We start from the raw sequence: 25,028 nt of genomic DNA on the forward strand, positions 1-25,028 counted from the left end.
TACAGTATTAGCTCTCTATTGGTCCTATGCTCATAATAAATCACTTCTATAGATGCTTTGAATAGTGGTAATCATTAACAAGCTGTTCCCCATCCCCTTCTTGCACCTCTGACACTGTAGTTGCCATTAGCAGGTTTTGGTGCTCCATATCAATTGTTATGTATAGAATACTTGGGGGGCCATTGCATCGGGGCCCACAGCTCCTAAGCTACGTCACTGGCAGCACTGCACGTTATTGTCACAATTTGTTGGGTACAGTAAAGCATACAGGCAACAAAAAGTATGCTTCACTTTTACTGTTAAAGTCAACCTGAATTCTTGCACAGGGCAGAAGGAAAACTGAGACAAATGCACCCTGTGTGTATTTAAAAAAAAAAAAAAAGTTTAGCCTGTTTAATTCTCCCTCATCTGTGACTAACCACCCCTGTAATTTGATCTCTCAGCTGTGTCAGGAATCCCAGCAGCCTTGGCAGAACAACTAATTTGTAAGCACAGGATGTTAACCCTTTGTCTACTTCCATGAAAGCAGGAGGTAGTCACTTCAGATGTATTGCAGGATTTGTATCAGCTGTAACAAATAAAAGTTTCTCGATAAGCAACAGCATAATAACCTTTAGAGCAGAGAGAAAGTTCTGAGTTCAGGGCACGCTTTATCAGGTACATTTAGCAGTGAGCAGTAATGCATGCAGTGCTTTTAGCAGTAACACATGCAGATGATGCAGTGCGTCACCATACCACAACCTGTTAGAACACAACGCACCCGCCGCACTGTGAGCTTAGGTGGTGCATTGTGCGGTAAGCCGCGTTTCAAAGCGCCAGCTACACCGCAGTGACAACAGTGAATGACGCCTCAATGTATCTTAGAACCACAATGTCGAACACACTTTCCACACACTTATACAGGCCTATCCGTCTCCAGGCCTGGAAGCAGGTGCCGCTCTCCCGCAGGTACACCACTCCTGCACTCTTTGTACTATGCAAAAAACAGGAGACAGCACACCGTTTGCTTCTTCAAGTGATCTGTATTCAAGCCATACAGTTCAAGAGCACACAAGGACACGACATGTTTCGGGCGTAGCCCTTCCACACCTGAGGAAGGGCTACGCCCGAAACATGTCGTGTCCTTGTGTGCTCTTGAACTGTATGGCTTGAATACAGATCACTTGAAGAAGCAAACGGTGTGCTGTCTCCTGTTTTTTGCATAGTATCTTAGAACCAGGGCAAAACATAATTTAAAAAAAAAAAAAAAAAAAAAAAAAAGTTTTTTTTAAATTTTTTTAATGTAGTGGAAAAAAAAATAGTTGGTGATGTTATGGGACACATCCATAGTCCTATGTTAAGGTAAGGATGCTTTCAGAATGGAATTAACCTATAAAGCGCTGAAGCAGAAATGGGGTCGGTTCTAGACTTTTTTTGCTGCATGAGGCAAACTTGTGAGGATTTGGAATGATCGCCCAGCACCTGACTTTTTACTCTACTTCTGTTCTCACATGACACGCTGCAGCTCAGCACTATAGCACACTGGCTGGCTGTGAGTCGGTCACAAACAAGCTACTCACTCTCAGCCACTCCATTCCTCCTCAGTCAGGACAGCAGTGCCACCTCCTCCCTTCTTCTGTGCAAGTCAAATGAAACACTACTGCTCTCCTGCCTCCCTTTCCTCTCTCACTGTCAGACTCCTCACACAGCACAGCAAGCTGCTTTTTATCAATGATGACCTCTTCACCTTGCTCACTCTCCTCTCGCTTCTCCTCCTACTCTGACTGCATGCTGTTAGTGTAAACACAGTACAAACATGCTGCCCCTGTAATCTCAGCTCCTGATGCAAATGTTTCACCTTGCTTCATGAGAGAACCGGCCTTGAGCAGAAAACAATCCTATATCAGTTTGCCACTTGAAGCAGCATCCGTTCTCTGGAGAAGGTTTATGTAGGAATGTTCTCCGGTGCAGGGGCGTCTCTAGCCATTTTGTCACTCCAGGCGAGAAATCCTGTGGCACCCCCCCCCCCCCCCCGTGATTGCCCCCAGTCCCATACCCCGCACCCCTCATGGTGAACACCACTCCTGTGGTGAACCCCACCCCCACGACCCCCGAAAATCATAATGCAGCAGCGTTTCACCAGAAAATGTACTTATTGCGGCATGGGTTCACCAGAAAATAGTTGTTATGCAGCAGAGCGTTTCACCATAAAATATACTTATTGCGGCATGCACTCACACACACCACACACAGTACACACACACACACTATACACACACACACACAGTACACACACTACACACAACATACACACTATACACACACACACACACACACACACTGCACACAACATACACACACACACACACACACAGTACACACACTGCACACAACATACACACTATACACAGTACACACACACACACACACACACTAGACATGCACAGCACAGTACACACACTATACACACACACACACAGTACACACACTGCACACAACATACACACACACAGTACACACACTGCACACAACATACACACTATACACAGTATACACACACACACACACACACACACTTTAGACACGCACAGCACAGTACACACACACACACACACAGTACACACACACAGTACACACACTGCACACAACACACACACACACACACAGAGCACACTGTACACAGCACACAGTAGACATACACTATACACATACAGAGATAGGAGGAGTGGAGTGAGACTGAGAATAGCCTGAGATGGAGCAGTTTATCTGTATTGCAGTCCCACATTACACAGAGACTAGTTGCTGGTAATAGGACTGCTGTCCCTGCCAATCTCTTACACAAGTCAGCAAGCAGCCCTCCTGGAGTCTAGGGACTGTCAAAACTTTTCAACCTGTTTAAGACCTTATCTGCACATGCAGTCATTATAACAATGGAGAGAGACCAGACAGATTTTTTCCCACTGACCCTCCAGACGAGTTCTACATCATGCTGTGTATATTTACCAGCTAGCCTGCCCTCTAATTGCACTTTTATCAGCTAGCCTAGTATTTTACATTGCCTTACATCAACAAACCTGAATACAGCAGACACAGGACCAACCCTAAATCATTGAATGAAAGGCGGCCTGGGGGGAAGTCAATGCCTGGCTGCTACACAGTCTCTACATCCACGCAGTTAGCAGTAGCAGAGAGAGAGGGACTGAATTCTCAGGAGTTGGACTCAGGAGCTGACGATGCTGTACTCCTCGGGATCCCTGACTAGGATGAGTGCCTTCTCTCACTGACTCATTCATTACTGTGGTTCTTTGAATCATTGAGCTGAAGTCCAGTCAGCCCCGCTGCTGCTGTGTAAACTGACACCTGAGTCAGCTGAGAGGCATTTCTTCTCTCACTACTCAGTGCAGAAGCGCCCTTGCCTCTTCCTGTCGCCTTAGGCGAAAATTTATAGCTGCCTAATGGCTCGGACGCCTGTGCTCCGGTGCCTCGTACACCATTATTGTGTATCTAGATGCAACTAGATTGAATGTAATGATACATATTACAATTACAGGGCGGGTTTGGCATCCCTAATTTTTGGATGCACTCATTTTGCCAAGCTAGCTGCATTTGATATTGGATATTCCCATCCCATTGGATATTCCCAAACCTGGAGTGAAAATACTCGCCTCAGGTTGGGTACTTTCCTAAGTAGAAGCAAGGCTCTGGATACCATCGAGCCTTCCTGGTCCACTCGCTGTCCCGTCTCTGTCCCACAAGCGAGTCCGCAGGCAAGAGTGTACTACTCATGCACGACTTGCCAATCATTTTATCTGTTTTGCGAATCGATTCCATCTGAAATGATCAATTCATTATAATTTGTATTCCATTCATGGACTTAAAGTGAGCCTCCAGACACAAAATCTATTCCACAGCACTGAAAAGGCTTGGTGTTTAACAGTTTCACAGCATCAGAACTTTTTCTTACCCAAGCCTCCTTTTTAGCTGCACAGAAGAAATCTGCCCGGGCATTTTTCTCCTGATTCTGTGCAAAACATGGTGGGATTTCTGATGATGATCTCCTTCTGCTGTTTTGGTGCAAATTTGTTTGTTTTTATTTTTGAATTTGAGATTTGAAGCCTAGCGCGTGCGCAGCTGGGAGGGGTGATCAGGACACAGGACAGTTGGAACTGTCTCATGCTCCCTGTCACCTCCTTAAAACCAAAAAAGATGGCTGCCCCCATGACAAAGATGGCAGCCCCCATGAAATCACAAACATTTGCCTGTTCTTTTAAAACAGGGTGGGCGAGGCATGAGCCCACTGACGCAGTTGTCAGCTTTTCAGTTACACTTCAATGTTCGAGATGCTGAAAAGCGGACAAAAGCGGATACAACTGCGTCAGTGGCCTCAGGCCCTAAGAGATCATATTACCTATTTGAATTAACATAACATAAATTAATGACAGTATGTTTAGGCTGAAGTTCCCCTTTAATGTAAACCTGAGATGTAGAATGAAGAGAAAAAAAAATAGTATTTGTATGTATGTATGTGTGTGTGTGTGTATATATGTATATGTATGTGTATATATATATATATATATATATATATATATATATATATATATATATATATATATATATATATATATATATATATATATATATATATATATATATATATACATTTTGTTTATTTTCTTCCTACATTTCCGGTACAGTTAAATTAATGCTTTCCTAGCCATGCCCTCTGATCACAATTATCGGATCGGAAGGTTGATTGTTCAGTAAAATTGCATTGTTAATGGACATCTTAAGACCTTGGTGGTACTATTTTTAAATTACATGGCACACAACATTTGAATACCTCCTTATTCTTTCCCTCTCCTGCCCTGCTGCAGCTCCAATCCAAGTTTTTATTCTTCTAATGGCTACAAGGGGGAGCTCCAGGGGAAGGGGTTTGTCACTGTATAAAAGTCAGCAGCCCCGGGACCCACCATGACCATGGGGGTTGCTCACACAATAGTTTTGCCAGCAATTAATAGAGTATTCATTGCAGTAACCTTTACCCCTTCCATGCAGAATAACACAGTGGTCATGGAAGTATATTACCTTTCTCAGTATCACATTCTCCCTCTTCAGCAAGCATCAGGTTCCCCCTCTAGTGCAGCCGCCCATTGTCATTCATCTCTGTACCACTCTAAAATCTTAAAACATGCCAGACACCAACCCACAGGGGAAGATATTCTGAAGCAGGAAATGACTGTGGGTGGCTGCACTAGAGAGAAGACCCAACCCTGGAGGAGATTGTATACTTTCAATCCACCACAGGTGAGAATGCCATGTTGGCATGCATGTTATGGGAGGGTGCATTGGCTATGGAAGGGGGCCATAGTGGGGGCACTTCCATAACAAGTGCACCTATGGTAAGTGCACTTGTTATGGAAGGGCACCATGTTGGTGCACACGTTATAGAAGGAAGCCAGGGTGGGCACACTTATTATGGGAGGGGGCCATGGTGAGTGCATTCTTATGGGAGAGGGCCATGGTGGGTGTACTTGTTATGGGAGAGGGCCATGGTGGGCGTACTTGTTATGTGGGGGGGGGTCATGGTGGGTGTACTTGTTATGGGAGAGGGCCATGGTGGGCGTACTTGTTATGTGGGGGGGTCATGGTGGGTGTACTTGTTATGGGACTGGGTCATGGTGGGCGCACTTGTTATGGGGGGGCATGGTGAGTGCACTTGTTATGGGAGGGGGCCATGGTGGGTGTTCTTGTTATGGGAGGGGGCATAGCGGGCGTACTTGTTATGGCAGGCATGGTGCGTACACTCGTTATGGGAGGGGGTCCTGGTGGGTGTACTTGTTATGGAAGGAGGTCATGGTGGGCATACTTGTTCTGGAAGGGGGTCATGGTGGGCGTACTTGTTATGGAAGGGGGTCATGGTGGGCGTACCTGTTATGGAAGGCAGGCATGATGGGGGCACTCGTTATGGGAGGGGGTCATGGTGGGTGTACTTGCTATGGAAGGGGACCATAATGGGGGGGCATATATACAGTATACATATGTGTGTGTATTAATCTAGTGTACTGCACATATAAAAAGGCAATTTTCCAGGGATTAATAACTCAATTATTTAATAGCTCCATCCCTGAGAGGAGTGTTGGTTGTGTCAGGTACCCATTGATTACTTGAATTGTGGGTTGTTTTCAGATAGCCTGTAAAGTGTGTGCAGGCTCATTACAGGAAGAAAGTACTTTGATTTGGATGAGTTACAGGTGATGACTAGTGTGTGGCTGGCTGTATGCCAAAGAGCTAACTGCTGTGTCAAAGAGAAACCGTGACCAAGAATTGAACTTCATTCTAATCAGTAGCTGATACCCCCTTTCCCATGAGAAATCTTTTCCTTTTCTCAAACTGATCATTAGGGGGCTCTGTATGGCTGATATTGTGGTGAAACCCCTCCCACAGTGTGATGTCAGGACCATGGTCCTGACTGTTTCCGGTCTGGGAACCTCATTGCATTGTGAGAAATAACAGCTGTTTACAACTGGGTCCAACTGCCAAAAAAAGCAAGCAGCATCTCCTTCCATTGGCATCACCTGCCAGCAATAAAAATGTCACCATGTGGTAAATGTCAGAATGTAAATCAGGGAGAGGAAACATTTTACAATGGGAAAACACTGACTAAAACATTTATACATAATTATTGTAAAAATGAAGCTCTTATTTTTATTACATTATTTTCACTGGAGTTCCTCTTTTAAGAGTAACACTGCAACTGTCTTCAGTTCCTGCTTGTTCTTTGGGCATTTTCCTTTCAGTTCTGTCTTCAGCAAGTGAAATGCATGCTCAATCGGATTCAGGTCAGATGATTGACTTGGCCATTACATAACATTCCACTTCTTTTCCTTCAAAAACTCTTTGGTGCTTTTGCAGTATGCTTTGGGGCATTGTCCATCTGCACTGTGAAGCACCATCCAATGAGTTCTGAAGCATTTGGCTGAATTTGGCCTAGAACCCACTGAAATCAGCAAACGCAAAACGCAACCGCTAGCGTTTTGTCTGAGCGGTTTGCAAGCGGATTCATGCGCGTTTTTGGTCGTGTTTTGCAACATTGTATTTTTTTGCCCAGCGGGTGCGTAGCGTTTTGCGTTTTGCGTTTTTATCCTGATTGGTCCCGTGAATTATTTTTCATTTTGTTACAGTGTGCTGAACCGCAAAACGCTAGCAAAACCGCTCAGTTTAGGTTTTGCTGAGCGTTTCCGCTAGCGGTTCAATACTTTACATTGAAGCGCTAACGCTCCCAAAATGCTGCACGTCCTGCGTTTGCGTTTCTGAGAAACGCAAACGCTCCTGTGGAAGTTGCCCCATCCATTAACATTAGCCCAGCGTTTTGGCAAACTGCTAGTGTATCGCAGTGCTGCCAAAACGCTACTAAAAAGCGCTCCTGTGGGTTCCAGCCCTATAAGCAGATAAAATTGCCTGAAACACTTCTGAATTTACCCTGCTGCTTTTGTCAACAATCACATCATCAATAAATACAAGTAACCAGTTCCATTGGCAGCCATACATGCCCACACCATGACCCTACCACACTACCAAGCACTACCATGCTTCACTGATGAGGTGGTGTGCTTAGGGATCATGAGCAGTTCCTTTTCTTTTCCATACTCTTCTCTTCACATCACTCTGGTACAAGTTTATCTTGGTCTCATCTGTTCGTAGGATGTTGTTCCAGAATAGTGAGGGCTTCTTTAGATGTCATTTAGCAACCTCTAATTTGGCCTTCCTGTTTTTGAGGGTCACCAATGGTTTACATCTTGCGGTGAACCCTCTCTCTGGTGAAGTCCTCTCTTGATTGTTGAGTTTGACACAAACACACACCTACCTGCTGGAGAGTGTTCTTGATCTGGCCAACTGTTTTGAAGGGTATTTTCTTCACCAGGGAAAGAAATCTTTGGTCATCTACCACAGTTGTTTTCTGTGGCCTTTTGGTGTGGCTGAGCTCACCAGTGCGTTCCTTCTTTATAAAAAATAAACTCTGTAATGCAAAAAAAAACCCTCGGGGGGATTCTTACCTTGGGAGGGGGAAGCCTCAGGGTCCCAATAAGGCTTCCCCGACCTCTAAAGCCTGCAGGAATCCTGCACTGGCTCCCCTGAACCTCTCCGATCCTGCACAGGCGCACTAGCGGCTCTTCATGCGGGCTAGACGGAAATAGCCACGCAGTAGAGCGGATAAGATCAGGCTCAGCTATTTCCACCTTACCCGAATGAAGAGCCGCTATTGTGCCTGCACAAGATCACATGGGTAAATATGTACCTTGCCGCACTTCGGGGGGACACAATGCTGGATTGCCCGGCAACCGGAGGACGGGAGAACACTCGTTAGAATCCAGATGCTTCACCCTCCCGAGGTAAGTATCCCCCAGCAGGATTTTTTTACGTTACAGATTCTCTTTAACCACTTCGCATCCAGACCTTGTTTCCCACTTATGGACCAGAGCAGTTTTTACAGTTTAGTTACTGTATGTCCTTATTTAATAAGAAATAACTTTATCTCTACTTATGACACAGAAATGAAATATATATATATTTTTTCAAGACAAACTAGGCTTTCATTGTATGCCATTTTTTCTCTCGAACAATTTTGTTTTTTATGAATTTTAATGGGAAAACAAGGAAAAAAAATAGAAAAAACACAATGGCCTCAATTCTGGTAGGGTTATCAAACAAATTTAAGGAAAGGTGGGGGGGAAAGGCTGCGCATCCCTAAACACATGCTGCAATTGAATGGTTAATCGCACAGGCATACACCGCCTCTGCCAGACTGAAAAATGCATGCCCTGCATCCAAGACAAGTGCTAACATTTATTAAACTAGGAGGAACTGTAGCTTCCAATATGGTTTGCATGCAAAGTATATTATACTAGACACTTTTGCCACGGTGAGGCAGACCTCCGGGCAAGTGACCTAACCTAAATTTAAAACCTCGGGAGCAGCTAAGCAGAAAAAAATGTGTAACTTACATTTGGTAGAACAGCGAGGAGAACGCCAGCGCATACCACTAAGGCTGCATCTGAAATGACCACCAGCTCAGTGTGTAGCACCTATATAGACTTTCTACACACTTCGCATTCAATTCAGATGCAAATCATATGCAAATCTGTATGGGCTTCCCCGTCGCCATGGCGTCATCAACGTCGTGACGTCACCGGGTGTTCCGATCCACCCCTCAGCGCTGCCTGGCACTGATTGACCAGACAGTGCAAGGGGTCTGGGGGGGGTGGCGCGGCGGATAGCGGCGAATCGTCGGGTAGCGGCACCGATCATTATGTACATGCAGCTAGAAAAGTGCTACCTGCGTGTAGCAAAAAAAAAAAAAATTATGTAAATCGGCCCAGCAGGGCCTGAGCCGCACCCTCCGGCGGCTTACCCCGTGTCACACACGGGGTTACCGCCAAGGAGGTTAATGAGGGATGTCTGTAATTATACTTTTCATAGGTTGCTACATAATCAAAAAATAAATAAATAAATCCAAACTTATGGAAGACAAATCCAAATCCTAACTTATGGAAGACAATTAAAGACTACTATTATTTATTTACTGCATGCTTACCGCTGAAATACCTCATGTTTTACCTCACTTTATGTATTTACCTCATTTTTTACCGCATGTTTTACCTCATGTTCGGAAATGGAGAAAAATCTTTCAGAATTGCTATATAAAGAGGAAAATACCTCATGAGGTATTTTACCTACAAAAAAATATGTACCTCACATAGCTACCAGAATTGAGGCCATTATTTCTCAGTTTTTACCAATTCCAGTTTAAAAATAAAAAGTGCTACTGTAGGTAAAAAAAAAACACACATTTTGTTTGGTTATTCTTACCGCTTATCACAAAACTTAGATTATGTTCCGGTCACAATTTATGGTGAAGATCTTTGATTCTGAAATAATGCTACAGAGTGTGTTTTTCAGTATGAACTGAGAAAATAAAAGTATTTTTAATGGTAAAAATCAATCTCATTAGCTCAGGAAACATATATTCCCATTCACCAATTAGTGCTGTATCAGATAGTGCCAGAAATGTGCACAGGAGCAAGCCCAATCCTGCACAGCACTGCTTCTGCTACAAGACGTATATTTACCGACTCGTGGCTTGGATGAAGTCACAGAGGACATAGATATACTGTAGTGGTGGATAAAGTGGTGAAGAATGTTCCAAACAGTTGTTTTGGCCACACCAAATGTTTTTGCTATCTCTCTGATGAGTTTGTTTTGTTTTTCAGCCTAATGATGGCTTGCTTCACTGGTAGTGACAGCTCTTTGAATCTCATCTTGAGAGTTGACAGCAACAAATTCCAAATGCAAATAGCACACTTGAAATGAACTCTGAACCTTTTATCTGCTCATTGTAATTGTGATAATGAGGGAATAATGGCCCATACTCACGGGCGGCAAAAGTGGCCTGTCGCCAGCACACGTGGGCGACAGCTCCTCGCCAGGTCCCTCCGCGTACACACGCGGAAGAGGGACTAGCGGCGCGACGGAAGCTGTCGCCGACGTTCCTCCTCCCCACGCCGGAAGCTATGCGTAGCTCAATGGAGGTTGCTGTCGCTAGTCCGCGTACTCACGCGGACTAGCGACAGCTGCGGCGGAGTTGCGGCGGCGACTGTCGCCAGGCGATTGAACATTTCAATCGCCTGGTGACATCAGTGATGGGCGACAGTTCGGGGTGCGCGCCCGTTCCGGGCGACAGTTCGGGCGGCTCATACTCACGGGCGACCTGTCGCCGCAACACGCGCGCCCCGCGTGTTGCGGCGACATTTGTCCCTCGTGAGTATGGGCCATAACACACACGGTACTGTGGAACAGCCGAGAAGCCAATTTTCCATTACATTTGCTCCCTTAACAAGTCGGAGGCACATATGCAAACTGTTGTAATTCCTACACCGTTCATATGATTTGGATGTCAATGCCCTCAAATTAAAGCCGACAGTCTGCAGTTAAAGAGACAATGAAGCGAAGAAAAAATTGATGATTTGTATGTGTAGTACAGCTAAGAAATAAAAAATTACATAAAGTGTAATATTGTTTCCAGTACAGGAAGAGTTAAGAAAATCCAGATGTTATCTATGCAAAAGAGCCATTAAGCTCCACGACTTTCAAAGTTGCAGAGAGCTCTGTCTTCTTAAGCTTGTTATCTCAAGTGTCAGTCACTATATTTTCTTTTTTCTCCAGAGGACAGGTCAATAGTTCACTGGCCTGCTCTGTAAAATCATTTAGAATGCTAAGTAGTGTGTAAATTGTCCTTTTTTTTTTTTTTTTTGCCTTGATTGGTTTGTTCAAGCTGAACTCTCCAGAAAGCAGTGCCATAGACGGAGCTATATGGGCCCCAGTGCAAGTTTTACATTGGGCCCCTCCCAGCACTCACATGTAACAATTTATGGTGCACAAAAAACCTGCCAAGGACGTACACAGTAAGAAGTGCAAGCTGCGGATTGGGAACAGTAAGTTAATGGTTAGTTGATTACGATTATTCAAAGCATCTATATAAGTGATAATTACCAGCACAGGACCAATAAAAAGCTAATACTGCCATTGAGGGAGGGTGCTTCGGGGGCCCAGTCTAGGCGGAGGGCCCCGGTTTGGTCGCAACCTCTGCATCCAGCATTGTTACTCCACTGGTGGGAGGGTATTTGAGGCCCCTTTTACACTTAACATGTTGCATCGTGTCTTAAATCCCCGACCCACCGCCGAGCTGATACAGGAGCAATAGCTAGTTATCGCTGAATTTCTGTGGAGGCGGGAGTCATTTAAATCAATGGGAAATGCATACCTTTTAAAAAGGTTGGTGGCGGCATTGCGGCGCGCATGTGCAGAACTACGGGAAACCCAGAAATCCTAGTGACGTACTTCCTGTCCAGCAGGTGCTATGATCCTGCTGGCACACGCTATATACAACCCTATTTCTCACACTGGACCCTCCCACTACCGACACCTTACCTTAACCACCCCCCATGCCTGAACTTAACCACCGACCCCCTCACCTAGCCTTAGGGTCATAGGGCGCACTCTGCCTCAGGGTCATAGGTTTGTGGTTTTGTGAGTTGCAGTGTGATAGTGGGGGAATGGTTGAGGTTAGGCATGAGAGTTGGGTGGTTAAGGTTAGGCGTGTGTGTGCGGGGTAGTTAAGGTTAGGTGTGGGGGTCGGTGGGTAAGATTAGGCATGTGGGTGAGTGGGGGTGGTGGTTACGATTAGGCGTGGGGGGTGGGTGGTTAAGGCTAGGTGAGGGGGTCGGTGGTTAAGTTCAGGCATGGGGGGGTGGTTAAGGTAAGGTGTCGGTAGTGGGAGGGTCCAGTGTGAGAAATAGGGTTGTATATAGCGGTAGACAAATAGAAGTATATTTACTGATATTTTACTATCTCAGTTTGCACTGAAATTGTAGAACATGGGTAAATTTACCAATGGTATATGGTTTTTGGGCAACCAAATTTCCTTGATGCCCTTTTTGCATGTACACAATTCAGCTTTCAGTGAGCAACTATGGTTACCAACAGTGTATCACTACTGCATAATGAAATTATCTTTTTGCCCCTGAAGCCTGGCTTGGGTATTCTGTAACATAATTAAGTACTGTAACGTAGCTTTAAATTCTAAACCATAACATGTCCTTTTCCTTTGTGCTTTAACCTCCTTGGCGGTAACCCCGTGTGTGACACGGGGTAAGCTGCCGGAGGGTGCCGCTCAGGCCCTGCTGGGCCGATTTACATAATTTTTTTTTCAAACACGCAGCTAGCACTTTGCTGCGTGTTTGGTCTGATCGCCGCCGCCGATGCGCCGCTACCCGCCGCAGATACAGCCCCCCCCGCATACACCTTGCACAGCCTGGCCAATCGCCGCCAGGCTGCGCTATGGGGTGGATCGGGACTCCCTGTGACGTCACGACGTCGATGACGTCACTCCGTTCGTCGCCATGGCGACGGGGGAAGCCCTCAAGGAAATCCCGTTCAGAACGGGATTTCCTTATGGGCAAGCGGCGCCAGCGGCGATCAGAGGGGACGGGCGGACGCCGCGGGGAGGGGGGAAGCATGTAGCTAGCGCTAGTCTAGCTACATGCTTAAAAAAAAAAAAAAAAGTAAAAAAAACCCTCCCGCGGCTGCGCAACCGCGGGAATTATACCGCCAGGGGGGTTAAAATGACTTCCTCCAATTTTACACCAACATGCATAAGAAACTAAATGCACTCACTGACTGTAATGGCTGACACAGTTATAGACCATCTTAACCCCCTTGCCGGTCCAATTCCTGCGGCAAGGGGGCAGTGCAGCACTTTTTTCCCCCAATTTTTTTTTGTAAATCATGTAGCGAGCCCAGGGCTCGCTACATGATAGCCACTGAGCAGCGGCATCCCCCCACCCACTCCGATCGGCTCCGGCGATCAGAGTAAGCAGGAAATCCCGTTCAGAATGGGATTTCCTGCTGGGCTTCCCCGGTCGCCATGGACGTCGGGACGTCAGAGGGAATCCCGATCCACCCCTCAGCGCTGCCTGGCACTGATTGGCCAGGCTGCGCAAGGGGTCTGGAGGGGGGGGGGGCCTGGCGCGGCTGGTAGTGGCGAATAGGCGGCGAGCGGCGGCGAGCGTAATATGCACGCAGCTAGCAAAGTGCTAGCTGCGTGCAATAAAAAAAAATTTTTGCAAATCGGCCCAGCGGGGCCTGAGAAATCCTCTTGCGCAGGTTACCCCGAGCTGAGCTCGGGATAACCGGCAAGTAGGTTAAGGTGGCCACACACCATACAATTTTTAAATATCTGTTCAATTCAAGAATTGCAATCAATTTTTCTGACTGATTGTAACATTTCAAAAATCTGACCAATGTATCACACACACATGTTCAATTTTTCCCTAATTATGATAAAAAATGATTGGAAACTCTGAGAAAATTGCTAGGGTGTGTATATTAATAAATTGACAATCTAACACATACCTTACAATCTAAAGAAAAATTTCCAGCATTCCGGATAGATAAAAATTGGAAAAAAACGGGAAATCCAGTCGGATTTTTCAGTTGAATGAAAACAAAAACGCTCGATTTTTTTCTTTTTTTTTTTCTTTTTTTTTTTCCGGGAGATCTCATTACATTTACTGAATTGCCGTTAAATCGGATCATTTTATTATATCGTGTGTGGCCACCTTTAGGCTACAACAATTTTCCAGCTCCATTCAACCCGATTTCCTCATGTAAAAAAAGGTAAATGACATATGGTGATACTGTATATTGATAGTGGCTATCACTCCTTTCCCTCACCCAGGTGATATATTGCACTCGCGTGATGTCACATTACACACTGCTGTCACCCAAGTGCACCTTAAAATAATTGCGCTTACCTAACAGTATTGATGACTATCACTAGTACAGCAAAAACAGCATAATCCCTGCCTCCATTTCTCCTCCAACTGTAAATCCTCCATAGGGTAATAATGTTTTAATGTGTTAAAAACAAGTATTTCAGTTACAAAAGTTATTTCAAATGTGATATCAATAAAATCAGCAGCTCCTCGTATATATGGAGTCCCTCCTGCTCTGTCCTAAGCTTCATTTTTTTGAGGACTTGCTTGAAGGTGTTAAAGGGTGAGACTGAGGCAGGGTGGGAGGAAGTTCCATAGTAGGGGGCAGCTCTTGAGAGGTCGTATAGGTGCGCATGGGAGCAGAGCCGGATTAAAACAAAATGGGGCCCTAAGCAAAGTAACTGATTTGCTCCCTCCCCCCCCCCCCCCACCATATTAGAATGGGAAGATGCAGCTGCTGTGTGCACAGTAACATGCCGGACACACCGGGGCAGCCGCTCTACTGGTTGCTATGGGCAACAGCCCGCTTTCCTCTGCGGGTGCACAATGCACGGAATAGCAGCGCCAACATGCAGAGGGAGAGATGAATGGCTGGGACGTTGTCAATCGGGGCACCCCTGTAAAGAAGGTGCCAGATATCACCGCAGCAGCACTTTCCCCCTGCATCTCTAGCCTGGCAATAACAGAAAACTCTGGACACCGCCAACCCGGAAGCCGCCCCCCCCCCCCCGACAGAATTACATAACCCCCCCCCACCCCCACCGAACAACCAATTTCCTCCCAAACTAGACAGCCACATCCACCATGCAGCCTCCATTCCAGTGAATACGATAGTCCTGCAGAGAAGGGCAGCCGCAGCGGGGGAAAATGACAGCACCAGATGACTCGCATTCACCTATTGCGATCCTAGCAATAGAGGTCCCGTCATCCGGAGCTCTCCACTACGCAGGGGTCCCCAACCTGTGGCCCGCGGCCCACTGCTGGTCCGTGGGACGTTTGCAGTTGGGCCGCGGGACAGTCCTCTTGCATCCCCCCCTTCCCCCCCCCCCCACCGGCCGCCGACGCTGCTGTTACCTTAGCGCAGCGGCCGCTACCTCTATATTCCCTCCTCTCCTGCACGCGTATAACTTATTCCCAGCAGCGTGCCCGGCGGCTGCTGTGATGAGCAGGAAGCAGGAGAGCGGTTCCCATAGTAACAGCGATACACATCGCCACTACAGGAAGCCGCTGCCCCGCTTCCTGCTCATCACAGCAGCCACCGGGCGCGCTGCTGGGAATCAGTTATACGCGTGCAGGAGTGGAGGGAATATAGAGGTAGTGGCCGCTGCGCTAAGGTAACAGCAGTGGCTGCGCGGGGGGGCACTACCTACCCATACTAGGGCGCTATACTGGGCACTATACTAGCTATACTGAGCAATATACTAGTTATACTGGGCACTATACTAGCTATACTGGGCACTATACTAGCTATACTGGGCATTATACTAGCTATACTGGGCACTATACTAGCTATACTGAGCAATATACTAGCTATACTAGGCACTATACTAGCTATACTGGGCACTATACTAGCTATACTGGGCACTATACTAGCCATACTGGGCACTATACTAGCTATACTGGAAGCTATACTGGGCACTATACTAGCTATATTGAGCACTATACTAGCTATACTGGGCACTATACTAGCTATACTGGGCATTATACTAGCTATACTGGGCACTATACTAGCTATACTGAGCAATATACTAGCTATACTAGGCACTATACTAGCTATACTGGGCACTATACTAGCCATACTGGGCACTATACTAGCTATACTGGGCGCTATACGAGCTATACTGGGCGCTATACGAGCTATACTGGGCACTATACGAGCTATACTGGGCACTATACTAGCTATATTGAGCACTATACTAGCTATACTGGGCACTATACTAGCTATACTGGGCACTATACTAGCCATACTGGGCACTATACTAGCTATACTGGGCACTGTACTAGCCTTACTGGGGCAATATACTAGCTGTACTGGGCACTATACTAGCTATACTGGGCACTATACTTAGCCATACTGGGCACTATACTAGCTATACTGGGCACTATACTAGCCATACTGGGCACTATACTAGCTATATTGAGCACTATACTGGGCACTATACTAAGCCATACTGGGCACTATACTTAGCCATACTGGGCACTATACTTAGCCATACTGGGCACTATACTAGCTATACTGGGCACTATACTAGCTATACTGGGCACTATACTAGCTATACTGGGCACTATACAAGCTATACTAGGCACTATACAAGCTATACTAGGCACTATACTAGCTATACTGGGGTAACTATACTAGCCCCCCAAACACCCCCCCCCCCGGAAACCGCTGCACACGACACTGTCCACTAATCAGTTTGGTTTGGTCAGAAAGTGGTCCCCCGGCCGGAAAAGGTTGGGGACCCCTGCACTAGAGTGCCGCTCCTCTGTTACTACTACTATTACTACTTCCTACTTCCTGACTGATGTGAGAATCAGGAAGTTCAGAGCAAGCGGCGGCACCGTAGAGGAGACAGATGGGTTTCAAACTAGCCATACTGGGCACTATACGAGCTATACTGGGCACTATACTAGCTATATTGAGCACTATACTAGCTATACTGGGCACTATACTAGCTATACTGGGCACTATACTAGCCATACTGGGCACTATACTGGGCACTATACGAGCTATACTGGGCACTATACTAGCTATATTGAGCACTATACTAGCTATACTGGGCACTATACTAGCTATACTGGGCACTATACTGGGCACTATACTAGCTATACTGGGCACTATACTAGCCATACTGGGCACTATACTAGCTATACTGGGCACTGTACTAGCCTTACTGGGGCAATATACTAGCTGTACTGGGCACTATACTAGCTATACTGGGCACTATACTAGCTATACTGGGCACTATACTTAGCCATACTGGGCACTATACTAGCTATACTGGGCACTATACTAGCCATACTGGGCACTATACTAGCTATATTGAGCACTATACTGGGCACTATACTAGCTATACTGGGCACTATACTTAGCCATACTGGGCACTATACTTATCCATACTGGGCACTATACTTAGCCATACTGGGCACTATACTAGCTATACTGGGCACTATACTAGCTATACTGGGCACTATACAAGCTATACTAGGCACTATACAAGCTATACTAGGCACTATACTAGCTATACTGGGGTGACTATACTAGCCCCTCAAACACCCCCCCCCCCCCCCCCGGAAACTGCTGCACACGACACTGTCCACTAATCAGTTTGGTTTGGTCAGAAAGTGGTCCCCCGGCCGGAAAAGGTTGGGGACCCCTGCACTAGAGTGCCGCTCCTCTGTTACTACTACTACTACTACTTCCTACTTCCTGTCTGATGTGAGAATCAGGAAGTTCAGAGCAAGAGGCGGCACCGTAGAGGAGACAGATGGGTTTCAAATGTTGGGACCTCTATCGCTTGTATCACGGATAGGTGAGTGGGCGTTTGTCATCTGCTGCTATCATTCCTGCCCGCTGCAGCTGTGGTTCTCTGTGGGAAGAAAGGGAGGAGCGGGCAGCAGCAGAGCGCACAATAGCAATAGAGGGACCCAGAAGGAGAGACCGGCTCTGAAGACAGTCAGCAGCGGGCGGTGTCCTTTGACATGATGGCGAGGGCTGGATTATGTGCTGATAGGGCCCCTTTGACTCTGAATGGGGGCCCCAAGCCACAGCTTCTGTTGCCTGGTCGTTAATCCGGCCCTGCATGGGAGTGACAAATGTGTGGGGCGGTCTGGCGGAGGTCATTGTCAGTCTGGAGGGCTCGGGCAGGTATATAGAATATGTGGACGAGTGCAGAGATATACAGTGGTGTGAAAAACTATTTGCCCCCTTCCTGATTTCTTATTCTTTTGCATGTTTGTCACACTTAAATGTTTCTGCTCATCAAAAACCATTAACTATTAGTCAAAGATAACATCATTGAACACAAAATGCAGTTTTAAATGATGGTTTTTATTATTTAGTGAGAAAAAAAACTCAAAACCTACATGGCCCTGTGTGAAAAAGAAATTGCCCCCTGAACCTAATAACTGGTTGGGCCACCCTTAGCAGCAATAACTGCAATCAAGCGTTTGCGATAACTTGCAACAAGTCTTTTACAGCGCTCTGGAGGAATTTTGGCCCACCCATCTTTGCAGAATTGTTGTAATTCAGCTTAATTTGAGGGTTTTCTAGCATGAACCACCTTTTTAAGGTCATGCCACAACATCTCAATAGGATTCAGGTCAGGACTTTGACTAGGCCACTCCAAAGTCTTCATTTTGTTTTTCTTCCGCCATTCAGAGGTGGATTTGCTGGTGTGATTTGGGTCATTGTCCTGCTGCAGCACCCAAGATCGCTTCAGCTTGAGTTGACAAACAGATGGCCGGACATTCTCCTTCAGGATTTTTTGGTAGACAGTAGAATTCATGGTTCCATCTATCACAGCAAGCCTTCCAGGTCCTGAAGCAGCAAAACAACCCCAGACCATCACACTACCGCCACCATATTTTACTGTTGGTATGATGTTCTTTTGCTGAAATGCTGTGTTACTTCTACGCCAGATGTAACGGCAACACGCACCTTCCAAAAAGTTCAACTTTTGTCTCGTCGGTCCACAAGGTATTTTCTCAAAAGTCTTGGCAATCATTGAGATGTTTTTTAGCAAAATTGAGATGAGCCTTAATGTTCTTTTTGCTTAAAAGTGGTTTGCGCCTTGGATATCTGCCATGCAGGCCGATTTTGCCCAGTCTCTTTCTTATGGTGGAGTCGTGAACACTGACCTTAATTGAGGCAAGTGAGGCCTGCAGTTCTTTAGATGTTGTCCTGGGGTCTTTTGTGGCCTCTCGGATGAGATTTCTCTGCGCTCTTGGGGTAATTTTGGTCGGCCGGCCACTCCTGGGAAGGTTCATCACTGTTCCATGTTTTTGCCATTTGTGGATAATGGCTCTCACTGTGGTTTGCTGGAGTCACAAAGCTTTAGAAATGGCTTTATAACCTTTACCAGACTGATAGATCTCAATTACAGTACTTTTGTTCTCATTTGTTCCTGAATTTCTTTGGATCTTGGCATGATGTCTAGCGTTTGAGGTGCTTTTGGTCTACTTCTCTGTGTCAGATAGCTCCTATTTAAGTGATTTCTTTATTGAAACAGGTGTGGCAGTAATCAGGCCTGGGGGTAACTACAGAAATTGATCTCAGGTGTGATAAACCACAGTTAAGTACATTTTTTAACAAGGGGGGCAATCACTTTTTCACACAGTGCCATGTAGATTTTGAGGTTTTTTTTTCTCACTAAATAATAAAAAACATCATTTAAAACTGCATTTTGTGTTCAATGATGTTATCTTTGACTAATAGTTAACGGTTTTTGATGAGCAGAAACATTTAAGTGTGACAAACATGCAAAAGAATAAGAAATCAGGAAGGGGGCAAATAGTTTTTCACACCACTGTATGCTGGGCAGGTCTTGAGTACAGATTTTGTAGGCCAGGTACAGAATCTTGAAACTGATCCTGAAGCGTATGGGTAGCTTTTATAGGGCTTTGCAGAGGGGAGACATGGAAGCAAAGCAGTATGAAGAATGGATGAGTCTAGCTGCCGCAATCATGACTGACTGAAGAGGAGCAATGTGGTTCAATGGGAGGCCTGACAGTAGGGCATTGCAATAGTCAAGGTGGGAGATACAGGCATGGATGAGAAGCTTGGTAGTGTCCAGGGGCAGGATAGTTAGATCTTAGTGATGTTGCGGAGCTAGAAGTTGCAGGTTTAACATTTCAGATGTGTAGGCTGAAGGAGAGAGTAGAGTCCAGAGTGACACCGAAGGGCTTGGAAGGTAAGGTGGATGGTCTTGCTGTTGCATGTGGCGTTAATATCTAAGAAGGGTGATGTAGTGTGGGGCTGGAAAACCAGGAGCTCAATTTTATCCAAGTTAAGCTTCAGGAACCTGCCTGACATCCAGAAGGAGATAGTCGAGAGGCAGGGGGAGACCTTGAGGAGGAGAGATGTGGGGTATGGAGGTAGATCTGAGTGTCCTCAGCATATAGGTGGTATTTGAAGCCCAGGGAGGAGATAATTTTGACGATGGAGGTCATGAAAATTAAGCACAGTAGAGGGCCCAGAACAGAGCCCTGGGGGAACTGAACGAGGGAGGGGGTGGGGGGTGTTGAGGCGGAGCCATTGAAGGGGGTTGTTAAAAAGTGATCGGAGAGAGGTATGAGGAGAATCCAGGCCAGGGCAGGGTGTCACAAATCCCTAAGGATTGTAGGGATTGGAGTAGGAGGGAGTGGTATGATATGCCTAGAAGAGGTCAAGGAGTAGCTGGATGAAGTAATAAACTCTGGCTTTGGCAAGGGTAAGGTCGTTGATGAGATGAGAGCCGTTTCTGTTGAGTGGACAGGACGGAATCCAGATTGTACGACGGTGTCACGCAATTTTAGACATGTCTTGCCTCAAAGCGGAGAGTCACACTCACTGGAGCAGCTCTCCTGGCTGCTCTTAACAAACAGGTGGAGCAATGGCTGACCCCGCACCAGCTGGAGATCGGCAACATGGTGTGTGACAACGGCAGCAATCTCCTTTCCGCTTTGAATTTGGGAAAGCTGACACATCTACCCTGCATGGCACATGTGCTGAATCTGGTCGTGCAAAGATTTGTCTCAAAGTACCTAGGCTTAGAGGATGTCCTGAAGCAGACCAGGAAGTTGTGTGGGCATTTCAGGCGGTCTTATACGGCCATGGCACGCTTTGCGGACATTCAGCGGAAAAACAACTTGCCGGTGAGACGCTTGATATGCGATAGCCCGACTCGCTGGTATTCCACCCTGCTCATGTTCTCTCGCCTGCTAGACCAACAGAAAGCCGTCACCCAGTACCTGTACAACTACAGTAGAAGGACACAATCTGGGAAGATGGGGATGTTGTGGCCCAACAGCTAAACACTGATGCGAAATGCATGCAGGACCATGCGGCCGTTTGAGGAAGTTGACCAACCTGGTGAGCCGCGCTGAAGGAACCATCAGCGACTTGATCCCCTATGCTTACTTCCTGGAGCGTGCCGTGCGTAGAGTGGTGGATGAAGCTGTGGAGGAGCGGGAACAGGAACGGCTACGGCAGGAGGAGTCGTGGGACCAATTTTCAGCCGAACCACAGGTTTCCTCAACACCTGCGGCACCACAGAGGGGGGAGGAAGAGGAAGAAGAGGAGTCGTGTGGGGAAGGAGAGGAGTTAGACTCGAATGATTATGTGGAAGGTGTTTCTGTGGAGGAGGAAGAGCCGGCAGCGGCAGAAGAACAACCGCAGCAGCCGTCACAGGCTTCTGCTGCTCCACGTTCCCGTGGTATTGTTCGTGGCTGGGGGGAGGAAGAGGAGTTGCGTGACGTCACTGTGGAAGAGCAAGAGGAGATGGAGAGTACGTCTGGATCCGACTTTGTGCAGATGGCCTCTTTCATGTTGTCCAGCCTGTTGAGGGACCCCGTATCAAAAAACTCAAGGGGAATGACCTGTACTGGGTGGCCACGCTACTAGACACCAAGTGGCAGACCTGTTACCAACTCAACACAAGGCGGAAAGGATGCAGCACTTGCAGAACAAGCTGTCAATGATGCTTTACAATGCATTTAAGGGTGATGTGACCGTACAACGCAATAAAGGTACCACTGGCAGTATTCCTCCTCCTCCTCACCAGTCCACGCAGGCAAGGACAGGACGCTCCAGTGATATCGGGGTGATGTCGGACATGCGGACATTCTTTAGTCCAACGCCTCGCAGTAGCCCTTCGGGATCCACCCTCCACCAACGCCTTGACCGGCAGGTAGCCGACTACCTGGCCTTAAGTGTGGATGTACACACTGCGACTGCGAGCAGCGACGATGAACCCTTGCTCTACTGGTTGCGCATGCTTGACCTGTGGCCAGAGCTGTCCCAATTTGCCATACAACTTCTCTCTTGCCCTGCTGCAAGCGTCCTGTCAGAAAGGACCTTCAGTGCAGCTGGAGGCATTGTCACTGAGAAGAGAAGCCCCTGATGAGTCATTGGACGAAACTATTAGGGCGGAGCCTAAGGAGCTGAGGAGACGCTGGAGGATCCTGTGCTGTGTTTTTATATGCGCATGTTTTACTGCAAAATTTGTAAGTGCACTACTTTTTACTACTTATTAAAATCAAACGGAATTATGCTATGGTCGGCTTTGTTTGAGTCCTAGGATGCTCTTTACCCCAAGTATTGAAGTTAAAGCTATATCAACACGCTATACTGCTGGTCTGTTGCGGGTCGGCCAGTGCATCTGGTGAGCGCCCTGTGTATCTATGTTGGTGGAAGCACGTTGGGTGGCACTGTTGTGGAAAGGGGTGCACTGGTGATAATACTAAGACCCATTTAAACGGTATCACACTATTGCATTTTCCTTGTCTTATTCTGAGTATACGATTGGATGCCCGGAGAGGCTGGTGGAGTGACCGGAGGAACCTTTGCTGGCAAGGCCAAAAACGCTGATTGCTGATCTGAAAGGATTGGCCAACCGATCTGGTGAGCGTATATTGATAAGCGCTGTGACAGGATTTGGCCAATTTCTCTGGAGGGAGTTTTTACAGTGAAGAACATATACTTATGAAATGTGGATGAACTTTTTTTTTTTTTGGACGGCATTAGGCATACCCCAAAAAGGACATTTGAGCATTAGGCAGCAATAGTGCTGTGGTTTATGTTAACTGTTGATCGCTCTGCTTTTATGTTTTAATAATTTGAGAAGAGAAGTCGCCTAAGTCATGACAGTGTTCAGTACCTGACCTTTTTATCAAAATGAACGAGGCATGGATCCCTGAGGGCTATTGCTTGACTGCCTTCTCCGCCACCACCACCAGGGTCCAGGACTCTAGGCGGATTCCAGAATTTTTAAGGCCGCTATACTAATTTTTCTGGGGCGTGCACATGCCTGCCTAATTTTTCTGGCTGAACTGCAGGCGGCTGCAACAAAAAAACAAAAGGCATGTACATGTGCCCATCCCCCATCATGATCATTACCTTGCCGCGGTGAAGGGGCTTGCGTATCACAATGAAGCAATGACCGCCGGCTATATGAGTGTCTCGGGTGGGGGTGGCACACCAAAGATAATAAGGTTGTTGTTTCATTGTGGTCAGACCAAAGTTGATCAGCTGGACAGTCACTGTTCTGTCATTCAGCTACATCAGCCGGGCGACCATGTGGGCTGAAAAGCCACCATCACCTGCACTCTCGTCATGGTGCGCACCAGTCCAGCACGCCCGTCACTACACAAACGGCTGTTTGCAGTCACTGCATACCTTTCACTGCATCTGTGACTGCACATTATACCTGGCAGTCAGTGCATAACTTGCACTTGAATGGATACAGTTTTAAACAATTTAAAAATACAACCATCTACATTTTCAAACAATTTAAAAATACAACCATCTACATTTTCAAACAATTTAAAAATACAACCATCTACAGTTTCAAACTATTTAAAAATACAACCATCTACAGTTTCAAACAATTGAAAAAAAGGCAAAAAACTTGCCCTCCGTAAAACATTCTTGGCAAATGCTTTCGACTTGGTTTGTCTTCCGCTGGGTCAAGGGTCCATCTGATCACAGATGCCTGGTCTGCAAAGCACAGTCAGGGCAGCTACAGCATGGGTCTCAGCAGGCTCCCACTTCGGGCCGGAAAGCCCGGAATCCAACCTTCATTCCCCGCCCATTACCCGTGGTGACAAACAATGGCAGACTTGCCCTCCATAACGGATTCCCGTTAAAGGATTTAAAGTTGATTCATTACAATTAGGGCCTCAAAAGTCCTCCTGAGTCCTGTATTGTTTTTTTTGGTCACTACCTCGGGGCGGGCGTGCATGCCTGCCTGCTGCCCTCCTTGCCTGTGTAGGGGTAGCCGTTGCTCCAGCTCCACACCGGATTCCATCCCTCATTCCCCGGCCATTACCTGGGGTCACAAATGGCAGACTTGCCCGCCTCCATATGATTCTCGTGAAAGGAATGTGGTGTCATCTTTGCCCGCCATAACTGGTTCTCGTTAAAAGATTTAAAGTACATTCATTTCAAATACAGCAAGCCCTCGATAGTCCTCCTGTATCGTTATTTTTGGTCACTACCTCGGGGCGGGCGTGCATGCCTGCCTGCTGCCCTCCTTGCCTGTGTAGTGGTAGCCGTTGCTCAGGCTCCACATCGGATTCCATCCCTCATTCCCCGGCCATTACCCGGGGTCACAAATGGCAGACTTGCCCGCCTCCATATGATTCTCGTGAAAGGAATTTGGTGTCATCTTTGCCCGCCATAACTGGTTCTCGTTAAAAGATTTAAAGTACATTCATTTCAAATACAGCAAGCCCTCGATAGTCCTCCTGTATTGTTATTTTTGGTCACTACCTCGGGGCGGGCGTGCATGCCTGCCTGCTGCCCTCCTTGCCTGTGTAGTGGTAGCTGTTGCTCAGGCTCCACACCGGATTCCATCCCTCATTCCCCGGCCATTACCCGGGGTCACAATGCCAGACTTGCCCGCCTCCACAGGATTCTCATTATAGCGGTACTGAACAAGTACACAGCAAGTAGAAAATGTAATTTAAAAACAAAACGTAAACTTTTTAACAATGCCATGGAAAGTTAAGAAGGAAGTC

At 46.7% G+C, this 25,028-nt stretch overlaps 1 protein-coding gene across 6 annotated transcripts in view; it reads left to right on the forward strand.

Moving 5' to 3' along the window:
- Positions 1–25,028, forward strand: part of LOC137541751 (proto-oncogene Wnt-3) — a 303,040-nt gene that overhangs the window by 157,662 nt on the left and 120,350 nt on the right. The gene's annotated exons all lie outside the window — the stretch shown is intronic.

The sequence above is a fragment of the Hyperolius riggenbachi genome, chromosome 12 (genome assembly GCF_040937935.1).
Source record: "Hyperolius riggenbachi isolate aHypRig1 chromosome 12, aHypRig1.pri, whole genome shotgun sequence".
Taxonomy (NCBI): domain Eukaryota; kingdom Metazoa; phylum Chordata; class Amphibia; order Anura; family Hyperoliidae; genus Hyperolius; species Hyperolius riggenbachi.